The sequence below is a fragment of the Canis aureus genome, chromosome X, assembly GCF_053574225.1.
Source record: "Canis aureus isolate CA01 chromosome X, VMU_Caureus_v.1.0, whole genome shotgun sequence".
NCBI classification, from domain to species: domain Eukaryota; kingdom Metazoa; phylum Chordata; class Mammalia; order Carnivora; family Canidae; genus Canis; species Canis aureus.
Genome location: NC_135649.1, coordinates 31,609,285 through 31,620,576, shown reverse-complemented (window position 1 = coordinate 31,620,576; position 11,292 = coordinate 31,609,285).

The following is an 11,292-nucleotide window of genomic DNA, read 5'->3' as shown; positions in this document are numbered from 1 at the left end:
TTTTAAAAATGGAGAAGTATCCAGAAAGAAGTGATTACAGCTCCAGTGCTCTAAGTTTCTCACCGTCTTTAGGAGTTATGTCAGGTATGTCAATATGTTAATTTTAGACTTACTTAAGCGCACTGGACTGTCAAAGCCCAAATTCTGCTTTTCCCATTACACCATCCTTCCTCTCCAGAATCAAGTAAAGAGCTATTGATCCTTCTTGGGAAAGTCTCCTCGCTGCCACGTTTGAAAGTTCCCTCCAACCTCACTCTCTCCAAAGAGTTGCTCTGTTCCTGGGCCACCATGTTGCAATAGCTGAGAGGTAATGACCTCCTGCTCTCCCTTGAAGTTAATCGCCATTTGCCCCCTGCCCCAGGGAGGAACGGGGACAGAAGACTTGGCACACCACTCGGAAAGGTCTCTGACTCATGATCAAGGGGATTAGATGAAGAAAGAGGCCGAGCTAATGATTAAAATGAGAGTTAGGGATAATGTTTCCTTGCTTCTATTCCTAGCAGTACTGCACTAGCACGGGATTGGTTCAAATTGACACCTGACTCTCTATCTGGGAAACTGGGGAGACCAGTTTAAGCTCACAAAATACTTGGGGAAAAATATTTTTGTTGATAGCCTACGACTGACTGACCAGAGAAGTCTGAGAATTTTATAAATAAAATAACCATGAATCTGCTTGTAAACACCATGCCAGTCCATGCTATCATTCATATATATATATATATATAATTTTTATTTATTTATAGAACAGATTGTGTCATCTGTTCAGATGCAGGCTTTGCTGGGAAGGGAAGGATTGGAGGCGACTTCTGCCTTCAGGGTTCTTACAATCCTAGTGGAGCAAAAAACTGTTCAGCTAGGATGAGGAAGGATGGTAGCAAACCGTATGAAGTATCTCACTGGTTTGGAGTGCATGATCATTTCTTTACCTGCCAGAGGTGAGGCTGACCTTTGAAGAGAGGGAGGGAGGTTCTGGAGCTAATTAATCGTGAAAAATGAGGGCACTCTGTAGTTCCTTAAGAGTGAAGGCTAACAGATTAGCTAACAAACGTTCCTTTGGCAGCTGTGTTTCTTCTTAAAGAATGGTTCTGCTAATGTCAATGGAGATCTGTTCTTTCTCAAGTCCTCAGCAGATTCTAGAGGCCTTATTTCCCTGACCTTCCTTCCTTTCTCTCATCAGTGTCTCTGCCTGTCTTGGAAAGTAATAGGACTCCACTCCTTGGACCGTGTTCTACATCCTAGCTGGTCCACAAGTTTAGATTGACCTTTCACCTAGTTAGGGCCCAGAAGTGAAGTGTGACTCCATCAAGGAAAAGTGGTAAGAGATACGATCCTATGTGGACAGTGTCTCTCAATGAGGCAGTACAATCAAGAGGGAAATGGGGATGATCCTCTCTTCCATATATTATGTTCCCCTGGTGACCAATAATGTTTTGTTTGCTTAAGGTCCATCTCCCCAGCTGAGGGGCAAACTATATGAAGGTGGTGACCATGTCTTTTTCATTCTCTGCTGTTTCCTTGGTCCCTAGCACGGTCTCTGACACACAGTACGTGTCCTATAGATATTTGTCAAATGAATGAAGAATGAGTTAATGAACTGAGTGGGACTTAAGGCCTGGCAGGATGTGGATGGAAACTAGCAGATGAGTGAGAAAAGGTGGTGAGAAAGAAACTGAAGTTCTCACCAGCAGCCATGGAATGGCTGCAGGAACAGGACAGGAAGTGTGAAACAGCAGGGCCTTCCAGCAGTCGGGGTGGCAGAGTGAAACTATCATCTGCTGAGCATCTTCTGGGTGTCTGGTGCTTTAACATGTACAAACTCATCTACCCTTCACTGCAAGGAGTGGGTACTATTGCGATCTACATTTTACAAATGAAAACTAATGAGACGCAGAGAGGTTAGAACTTGCTCGTGATCACTGGTGTGAGACCATGCCCCGTGGACCCCTCATGTTTCTGCGCATCTCCTGAGCTGACACCGTTCCAGAGTATTTTTTTCAATGATATTTGTGTAGTGAACAGGTTTGGAAGAGACAGTGTCTCCCTCTGGATCGAAGGAAAGGCATACTTACTGCCCATTATAAAAGATTTGGCTTCAGGAAGCTCAGTGTCACTCTCCTGCAACACAACCCACATCAGGTAGAGGTGTCACCTGGCCCCTTTCGAGTAAGCTCCTGGGATATCTGGAGACAAGGGGAAGTGACACAAGAAAATCTTTATGCTCTGGCTACTAGTATCGCTGTGAGAAATCAAGCCCCTGATCTCTGACCCAGGAGCCAGGCTTCGGTCCGGCAGATTCCTATCAACGGACAGGAATTCCTAGAGGGCATGACAACAAGAGCACCTAGATACTTCATAAATCACCATCTAGTTTTAGCTCTTTGGGGGATCCTTGAGAGCTCTGTATCAAAGGCACCTAGGTGGCAGCTCAGGAGGTGTACAGTGGTGAGATCCCAGTATCACATTCTGTAGAATTCTAACCCTCCCTTTCCATAAAGTGGTGTCAGTAGGGATTTCTAATCTCAGGAGTCTGCAGTCTCCCTTTTGTTTATACAGGTCTTTGTTCTCATTATTTACAAACTCTTTTTATCTTCAGCAACATGGGGATGTTAGACAATCACTCTCTCTGTTCGCTGAGGCTACAACAACAGCTGCCAGCACCAGGCGTGAAGAGGAGGAGCAGGAGGCTGTGGAGGAGCGAGGCCTTTCCCACTTACCACAGCCCCAGGGGGCTGCTGTCCCAGAAGGCATGATGATGTGTCTAGCACCTTTCACCAAAGTGATTACTTGCTGTCCTCATAATAGCCCTTCAAGAAAGCTGAGAGCGTGAGTGTCCATTCCAACACCACACTGTGCATTGATAGTGGGTCTGGGGCTAGAACTCATCTCCCTGCCCTGGAACCTTAGTGAGTTCAGAGGACAGTGCCCTGGTTTCAAGAGGAAGAGGAGCAGGAACATCAGCGTGAGGATGCTTCCTTTTGACAACTTCTGGTCATCCTGCCTGGAAGACAGAACCTCAGGAGACAAAGGGCGGGCAAAGTCAATGCCAAGCCAGGCCACGCTTCCTTCCACAAAGGCAGGGCGGAAGAGTGGCGGAAGGAAGGACCAGTGTACAGCAAAGAACTGGGGACTGCCAGTCTCAGAGTCTGACCCGATCATGATTTTGTCTCTCATCTCCCTGCATCCAAAATGTAATGGTGTAGGTGTCTTCAGGCCTGAGATGGTTAGTCCTTCCCTCCCAGAGTCCAGCCAGATGGCTGGTCCCCCTGGCTGAATGGCCCACTGACAGAGTTTCGAGTGGTGGAAATAACCTCCCTACAGCCTTCAGCTATCCCTCCCCCAGCCCCCTCCAGCAGCTGTTGCTCTTGTCTGAATAGAGGATGATTGTTTCACTTCTTGACTTCTGGGCACAGATTTACCAAGCTGAGCCCCACTTGTGTTGGAGCCAGAGGTGGCGGGAAGAAAGCAGTTCATTAAAGGCCTACACAAGTTGGGGTTGCCACCATCCCGAACCATGTGAGGAGGACTAGGATAGGCAAGGGAGACCTCTGGGACACAGGCATCCATAAGATAGAAAGGATCGTAGGAAAGCGGGCTCACGGTTTCTTTTCTTGACACGGGTGTTGGCTTGAAGAGACAAGAGACAAGGAAATAGTTGGCTTATTTCTGTCTTGCCCGCTCCTCAGGTGAGCAGCAAGACACCCTAAAGATGCTTTCTTTCTTTCTTTTTTTTTTTTTTAAGTGTGGGCATCGGACATTCTCTAAGAACTGGGAACCTCATAGATGGTGCATAAATTTCACCCTTTGGTCAGAAATGGTGTCGATCCACTCAGGATACCTCAAGGGAAGGAAGATTATGGTGAGGGTACACATAGCCTGGGAAACAACTAGATTCCAAAGCAGCTCCAGTCATCAGCATCTTGTTCTCCTCCTCTCGTGTAGTGTCCCTGCTTGACACTGGAAGTCGGCTCTATTCTTCTCTTACCACTAACTGGAAAATTCTCTCCAGAGTCTATAGGCACAGTTCCATGGGTTGCTGGTCTGATTGCTTATTACCCTCAATCCTATTAGGCAGAGCCCTTTGTCCCTGGCTACCTTATCTGTCACCAAACTGTGGGCCTCATTGCTGGCACAGTTAGGGTCACCTCCATGCCACAACTAGCTGGATTTGCCTTCCTGAGTGGGAGGAGGTGAGAAGGGTATTGGACATGGGGCCACCGTGACTAGTGGGTCTGGTACAGAGGGCTTTCCTCTGAAGGTTTTCTGTGACAGATTCAGTGACCAGGAGAGAGACAGGGCCAGTTTTCTGTGTGAGTGAAATAGGCAACTGCTCCTGTCAGCGTTTCCCAAGTCATGTTCTTCAAACCCTGTTATCAGAGTAATCTTCATACTTTCCAAGCCTCCTAATTCCTGGCCTGCTTCAGACCTACAGAATCAGAATTTTGGAGTTGGGATCAGAGGATCTGCACAGTAAACAAGCTCCTCACATAACTCTGTGGACACTAAACTTGAGGACCTCTGCTCTATGTTCTTCAAGTTTCACTTGAGTTGTAGCCTCTTTCTGGAAAGTTCTTTCTCTGCTATCTCTGCTTAGCAAAATCCTTTCCCACCCCTGGAGGCCAAGTTCAGATGTAGCTGCCTTCATGAAGCTTTCCTTGATTTCATGACTCCTTAACTCCCACTATCTCCTGTTGTTATGAAAGAGGGCAAAAAAAAAAAAAAAAAAAAAAGAAAGAAAGAAAGAAAGAAAGAAAGAAAAAAGAAAAAAAAGAAAGAGGGCATATTAGGTGTATAAGAATTAAGGTACACGGAGGTGCTGGGGAAGAAAGCACATCTGGGATGGAGCTCTAAGAAGTGATTTATGTTTTACCCCCAACTTTTCATTTGGAATAATTTGAAAGTAAACTATGATGAATCGTAGTATAGCCTTCACCTAGAAATCGTTAATGTTTTAGATTTGCACATATGTTCCCTCTTCGTATACATATATGTAATACACATCTGTACGTATTTGGAGACATATTTGAAATTAAATTGCAGGCATCCTGTCACTTTATACCTAAATGCCACTTCAGCATGTAGCTCCTAAGAATAAGAGCATTCTCTCATTCTCTTGCATAATCATAATACCATTATCACATCCAAGAATTGTTATATTGATAAAGTATCCAGTATCAAACCCATATTGAAAAATTTCAAAAGCCCTCCAAAACATCCTAGATGTTTGTGTTCACACAGGATTCCATTAAGAATCATGGATTTCGGGGTGCCTGGATGACTTAGTCAATTAAGCATCTGCCTTAGGCTCAGGTCATGATCTCAGGGTCCCGGGATCAAGCTGCGAATCCGGCGTCGGGTTCTCTGCTCAGCGAGGAGTCTACTTCTCCCTCTCCCTTTGCCCCTACCCCTGCTCGTGCTCTCTCCAATAAAAAAAAAAAAAAAAACTTAAAGAATAATGGATTTCACTTGTGTCTTTTTTTTTTTTTTAAGTCTCCTTTAATCTAGGTTCTAGAATAGTACCTTTGGCTATTTTCCCTAAACATATCGACGTTTTTGAAGAGTCCAGGTCAGTCGTTTCATTTGTAATCTGGATTTGTCTGATTGTTTCTTCATGATTAGATTCATATTCAACGTCTTTGGCAAGAAAACTCTAGAAGGAATATTGCTTACTTCCCAGTGCATCACATCGGGAGGTCCACGTACCGTTGCCCTGTAATTGGTGATGCTAAACTTGATCACTTATATAAGGGGTGTCTTCTAGAACTCTTCATTGTATTTTTAAATTTTTTTAATATTTTATTTATTTATTTGACAGAGAGAGAGCACAAGCAGGGGGAGAGGCAGAGGGAGAGGGAGAGGGAGAAGCAGACTCCCTGCTGAGCAGCAAGCCCGATGTGGAGCTCCATCTGGGACCCTGGGATCAAGACCTGAGCCAAAGGCAGCTGCTTAACAGACTGAGCCACCCAGGTGCCCTTAGAACTTTTCATTGTAAAGGTACATTTTTCCTTTGAAATGAGTAAGTGATCCGTGGAGTAATTAGGAATGTGCATATTTAACAAGCTCCTACTGGTTTTGAGTGCCCTAAAGTTTGAACCACTGTTTTGCATGTCCTGATGTGAAGGAAGGTCCTCAAAGGCCTTGTCCACCTCCCAAATACAGATTAGGCCTGAGCTGAGCGTGTCTTCACTGGTCACCTCCCACTCCACCTCCAAGTGGCCGCTCCCTCTTGCCTGGCCCCAAATTCCTAGCACAAGAGACACTAGTAGGCCAGATGGGGATATCGCTTTCAACGTGAGGGAGCTTGCTCCCTTTACCGGTGAGGTCATTGGCTTTGTGAAGAAGAGCCCTTAGAAAGGGTCTTTATATCAATCCAATGATTGTTCAGATGGGAAATTGAGGTTCAGAGAGGTGAAGTAACTCCCCCAAGGTTGCACAGCTATTCAGGGAGGAACTGGATTTGAATCTGATTTCAGCTGTCGAGCCCATACTTTTAAGCACTATGCTATACTCCCTAATGAGCGCTCATTCCACCTGACTTCAGAATTCCCTCACCATTTTCTTCTGAAGCCTTCTGGGCCCTCAGCATTCCTGAGAGTAAGGAAGCAGGGGCACCGGACTTATTCTCTTTCAAGGTGGAGAGGCGATGCGACACAGAAATCAATTGGCATTCCTGTGGTCTTACAGCAAGCGAGTAGCTGCACAGGGCCGCTGATGGAGAGACTGTACGCTCTTGCTAATGAATTTGATTTTGATTTAAGAGGCAGCTGAGAGCCACTGTGATTTCTGACTGGTGCTTGCTGAATCCAGAGTAGGTTCGGGTTGGATTAATATCACTGTCCTTTGTGCAGGGAAATGCTGCTGCTTGATCATAAACAGGTTTGCAGGGTTTGGTGGAAAAGACCAATGTTGCCTAACAGCCCCTCTGTGCTTGGCACATGTGATTGACCGCCTTTAGGTTTCCGGCTCTCTGTCCAGCCTGTCATGGGGAAAAATGCAACCTCTTCGACTCTAGTTAGCTCCAGAAAACCTCTCACCCCTGCCCTCCGCCCTCCGCCTTCCATTCCCAATAAATAGAAAACGAGCCTTGCGAAGGCGCTCCACATTTGTGTAGCCCACACTTTTCCCTAGTCTCTCAATTCTTCCCTGAGAATGCCCAGTCAGGGGCGCCTGGGGGCTTCAATCAGTTAAGCATCTGCCTTGGGCTCAGGTCATGATCCCAGGGTCCCAGGATCAAGCTTCGCATAGGCTTCTCAGCTCAGAGGGGAGCCTGCTTCTCCCTCTGCCCACCCCCTACTTGTTCTCTCTCTCTCTCTCTCTCTCTCTCTCTCTCTCTCAAATAAATACATTCTCAAAAAAAAGAGAGAATGCCTGGTCAAATGCTGCAGTGAAATGAAAACGACACGACAAACAAACCCACAAAAAAACAAGACCGTCTCCTACAAGCCACTTGTAATTTGGGGGTTTATTGCACAGTTTCATCTTTAGTTTCAGGTTGCCCATTTCCTAGCGGCAGAGATATCGGAAAAACATCGCTGCACCTGTTGTGAAGTCTCAGCTACGGCTGGAGATAGACACAGACAAACACATATAGAGTATCATCCCAATTTTAGCATATGTGCTATTGAAGTGAGCACATGTACATATAAAGTATCATCCAAGTTTAGTGTGTCCTGATAAGTTAAAACAGCGTCATATATAGACACAGAAGATTTCAAAGTGGGAGGACTCCGAAGAGGTCACCCGGCAAAGCCCTCCATCCTACTCGTCACCCCCTGGCCAAGAGACCAAAGTTCGGGCAGCTCCAGTGACAAAGTTGCTCACCTGGCTTTCAGAGGCAGCTGGCCTCTGTGACCAGCTTCTATTCAACAAGGGTCTTTTATAAAACAAGGGGAAATCCGCCCTCCTGGTACCTGCTAGGCACTGGGGGCTACTTCCTTCCTCAGAGCAAGGGCTTTCCTTTGCCACCTGGGCCCCAGCCCTGACCCTAGAGGGACTGAAACTTCTAGCACTACAGCCTTGAGCCAGAACCCTGTCTGAGCCTCTGCTGCGCCTCCGACTGCTCCCTTCGAGGGCATGCATCCCTGAGCTTCGTTCTCTGGTTGGCGGGGCTGCCCCACTATATTGCTCCACTCCCCCCTGCCCACCCAGCAAGTACAAGGCTCCGGGGAAGCTGGGCCTCCTCGGGTCCACTGCAGTACCATCACTCTGCTTGCCAAAAGCCATTTGATGCAGCAGGTAAGTAGGCAGTTAGAGAAGGTGCATTGGGTTTCTGAGAGGCACCAGTCTAGCTAAAGCAGAAATAGGCTCTAACTTAATAATCTGCTCATCACACACAGTAAGAGACACCCTGACTTATTCAAAGACACCGTGGGCGGTGCAGGGGATGAATAAGCATGATTCACTGCCACTCTGGCACCCGGGGCACGAGGAATAATAAAACCCAAAGAATTGTAGCCGCCTGAGTAGTAAATTAAGAGATCCAGGGCTCAGCTAGACTCTAGACATCAATGTTACCATGGCGATAAAGGGCCCCAGCGTTCAGCAGCTATTATAGAGCAGGCATCTAATAGGCTAGTCTATGTCACAGCCAAAGCCCAAGGGGCTAGCAAAGAAGACCAATTAGCATATCCATTCATTAGGGGCCTCTGCACACTTCTTCTCTTAATTCCAATTAGTTGTTTGTTTGAACCAACGTCTCCTGCCTGCATTATGCTCATTAGTGCCTTTTAGCCACTGGAAATAGGCTTGAATCTCCACAAGGACCTCACAATTTCCTGAGCCTTCATTTTTACCCCCTAGGGGTCTAGGCTTATAGAGTCACAAACCCATGGCCCTCAGTCCCTCGAAATGAAAGCATCTCTCACTGTACAACTGTACTCGACAGATGGAAACTCTGCTCAGGAATGTGATACGCTAAGGGTTCTTCCTGGAACCCAGCGAAGTAGGGATCTGGGGCCATTATCTGGACCATTCAGGTCAAGGAAAGCCTCTGGCCTTAGCCAGTGAGCCTGTTGGCTATGCCTGCTGGCCACTACTCAGAGGCTAGCTGTTCGGGAGGGGGAGCCTTGGGCACCCAGGACCATACTGGCATCAGCAAAGTCGGGCAGTAGCTGTTCCAGCCTGAAGGACAGCCCTTCGAGGTCCAACCCGCACCCTGCCTATTCCGGGAAGCCTTTTCTGATCTCTGCAGCCCCAAATAAGTTCCCCCTCCTCTCCATACACTTTGAAGATGACACCCTACACTGGGCAGTATTCACGGGCAGCCTCAGGCCCTCGGCTGGCCTGGAGTTTCGGCACCCAGGATTCCAGAGTCCATAGGTCCCTAATGCTGGAAGGGTCTGGGGTTCTTGAGGGTGCCCAGCACTGCCCGAGTGACTCCAGGGGCAAAAAACTCTTAAGCCCCACTGCACGTGACCTCCCAGAGACTCCATGAACATTTAGCGAATCCCTAGGTAAGGAAAGCACACAGCTGCCCTTTGATGGCTCTGGGACACCCTCCCCCTCCGGACCCCACCTCCCGCCGTACATACACACCACTGCGGAAGTGACCCACCAGAACAGATGTCAGACACTAGCCCATCTTCGTGGTGAAGGCAAAGATTCTCTGAAGAATGCTACCATCACTTCCCTCCTTTGGGAACAGGAGGACCCAGTCCATAGTTTTATAGTGCCCGTCAGCACCCCAGTAACCATGTGGTTTTACCAGCGCAGGCAATCAGGAGAGGAGGCTTAATAGAAGCAGCTGCTCACACCTGCACCCAAGGACTGGGCACAGTTTGAGAGACTGGAGTCATTTGTCGTTGAATCTGCTGTCAAAGCCTCTCCTTGCCTCCATAGCCCCGTTCATTTGCCGATCTGCTGGCCACTTCTGGCTCCAGCCTGCTGCACTGTTTAGCAGATTGCTTTCCACACCCCCTAGAATAGGCAGGAATGGTTTCTCCTGTAGCTAGAGTCTTTTGAGTATGAATTCATACAGATTTCTGTCTTTGAGGTCCTATGGGATTTTGTTATTTTACCCCACCCAACAGCTGGCATTCCAGAAGGCAGCCTGAGTTATAGTCAAAATACATTGCAACTATACTAAGTGTATAGCAAGACCCCAAGTTATCCAGAAGGCTCGGGCGTGGGAGATTCTGGAGAAAGGAATATTTTGTTACCTGAGATCACTTTACTCCAAATCTCCTTTCGTCTTCCCCCTATTGGGGTTTCCCCTTTAGCTTTATTGAGATATATTGACATATAACATTGTCCAAGTTTAGGTGTACAAGGTGATTTGATTCACTTCTACACTGCAAAATGATGATCACCAGAGCGTTAGCTAACAAAACCCTTCATCACGTCACATATGTGCCATTTCCTTTTTATGGTAAGAACACTTAAAGTCAACTCTCTTAGCAACTCTCAAGTGTCTAAGGCAGGACTGTTAACTGTAGTCACCACGCTGTACATTAGCTCTCCCAGAAATTATTCATCTTACACCTGGAAGTTTATACCCTTTTACCAACATCTCCCCAATTCCCCACTGCCCAGCCCCTGGCAATCACCATGCTACTCTGTTTCTATGAATTTGGCTTTTTTAGAGTCCACATAAGTGAGAGCATACAGTATTTGCCTTTTGCTGTCCGACTTACTTCACTTGACATAAAACGCCCTCAAGGTTCATCCATGTTGTCGATAATAGCAGGATTTCCTTCTTTCTCATGGCTAAATGATATTCCTGTGTGTGTGTGTGTGTGTGTGTGTGTGTGTGTATCTCACACTTTCCTTATCCGTTCATCTACAGACAGACACTTAGGTTGCTTCCAGGCCTTGCCCATTGTGAATAATGCTATTCCCCCTTCTTGTTTTTTGAAATCTTGCTTACATGACTGTGCTCTTTTCTACTTTAGGGAGATAAGACCAGTTAATCTATCATCTGGTTTTTGAGGCTTGCAAAGAGCCTCGGGATTCTCATATTTAACATTAGGAGTCACACAAAAGACTTAATTGGAGAAAGAGAGAGCTCAATATCTACTGAGATCAGGTTAACCCCTGGAATGTATTTTGCTTTTATTAAAATCTGAAAAGAGGAATGAGCTTTCTCTGTCTCTCTCTCTTTCTCTCTTTTATCAGTGGCCTCTTTCTCTTCAAATAAGGGTATGGTGAGGGGGAGGGACTCTGTTAGGGAACAGGCCTAATTAGTAACGTTCTAGTAAATGGAGTCTTTATTTTAAATTAACCACTATTGAAGCTGTCTTCATCAGAATAGCCTAGGCTTGGAATTATGAATAAGTCAATCTATCTAAGCTATTG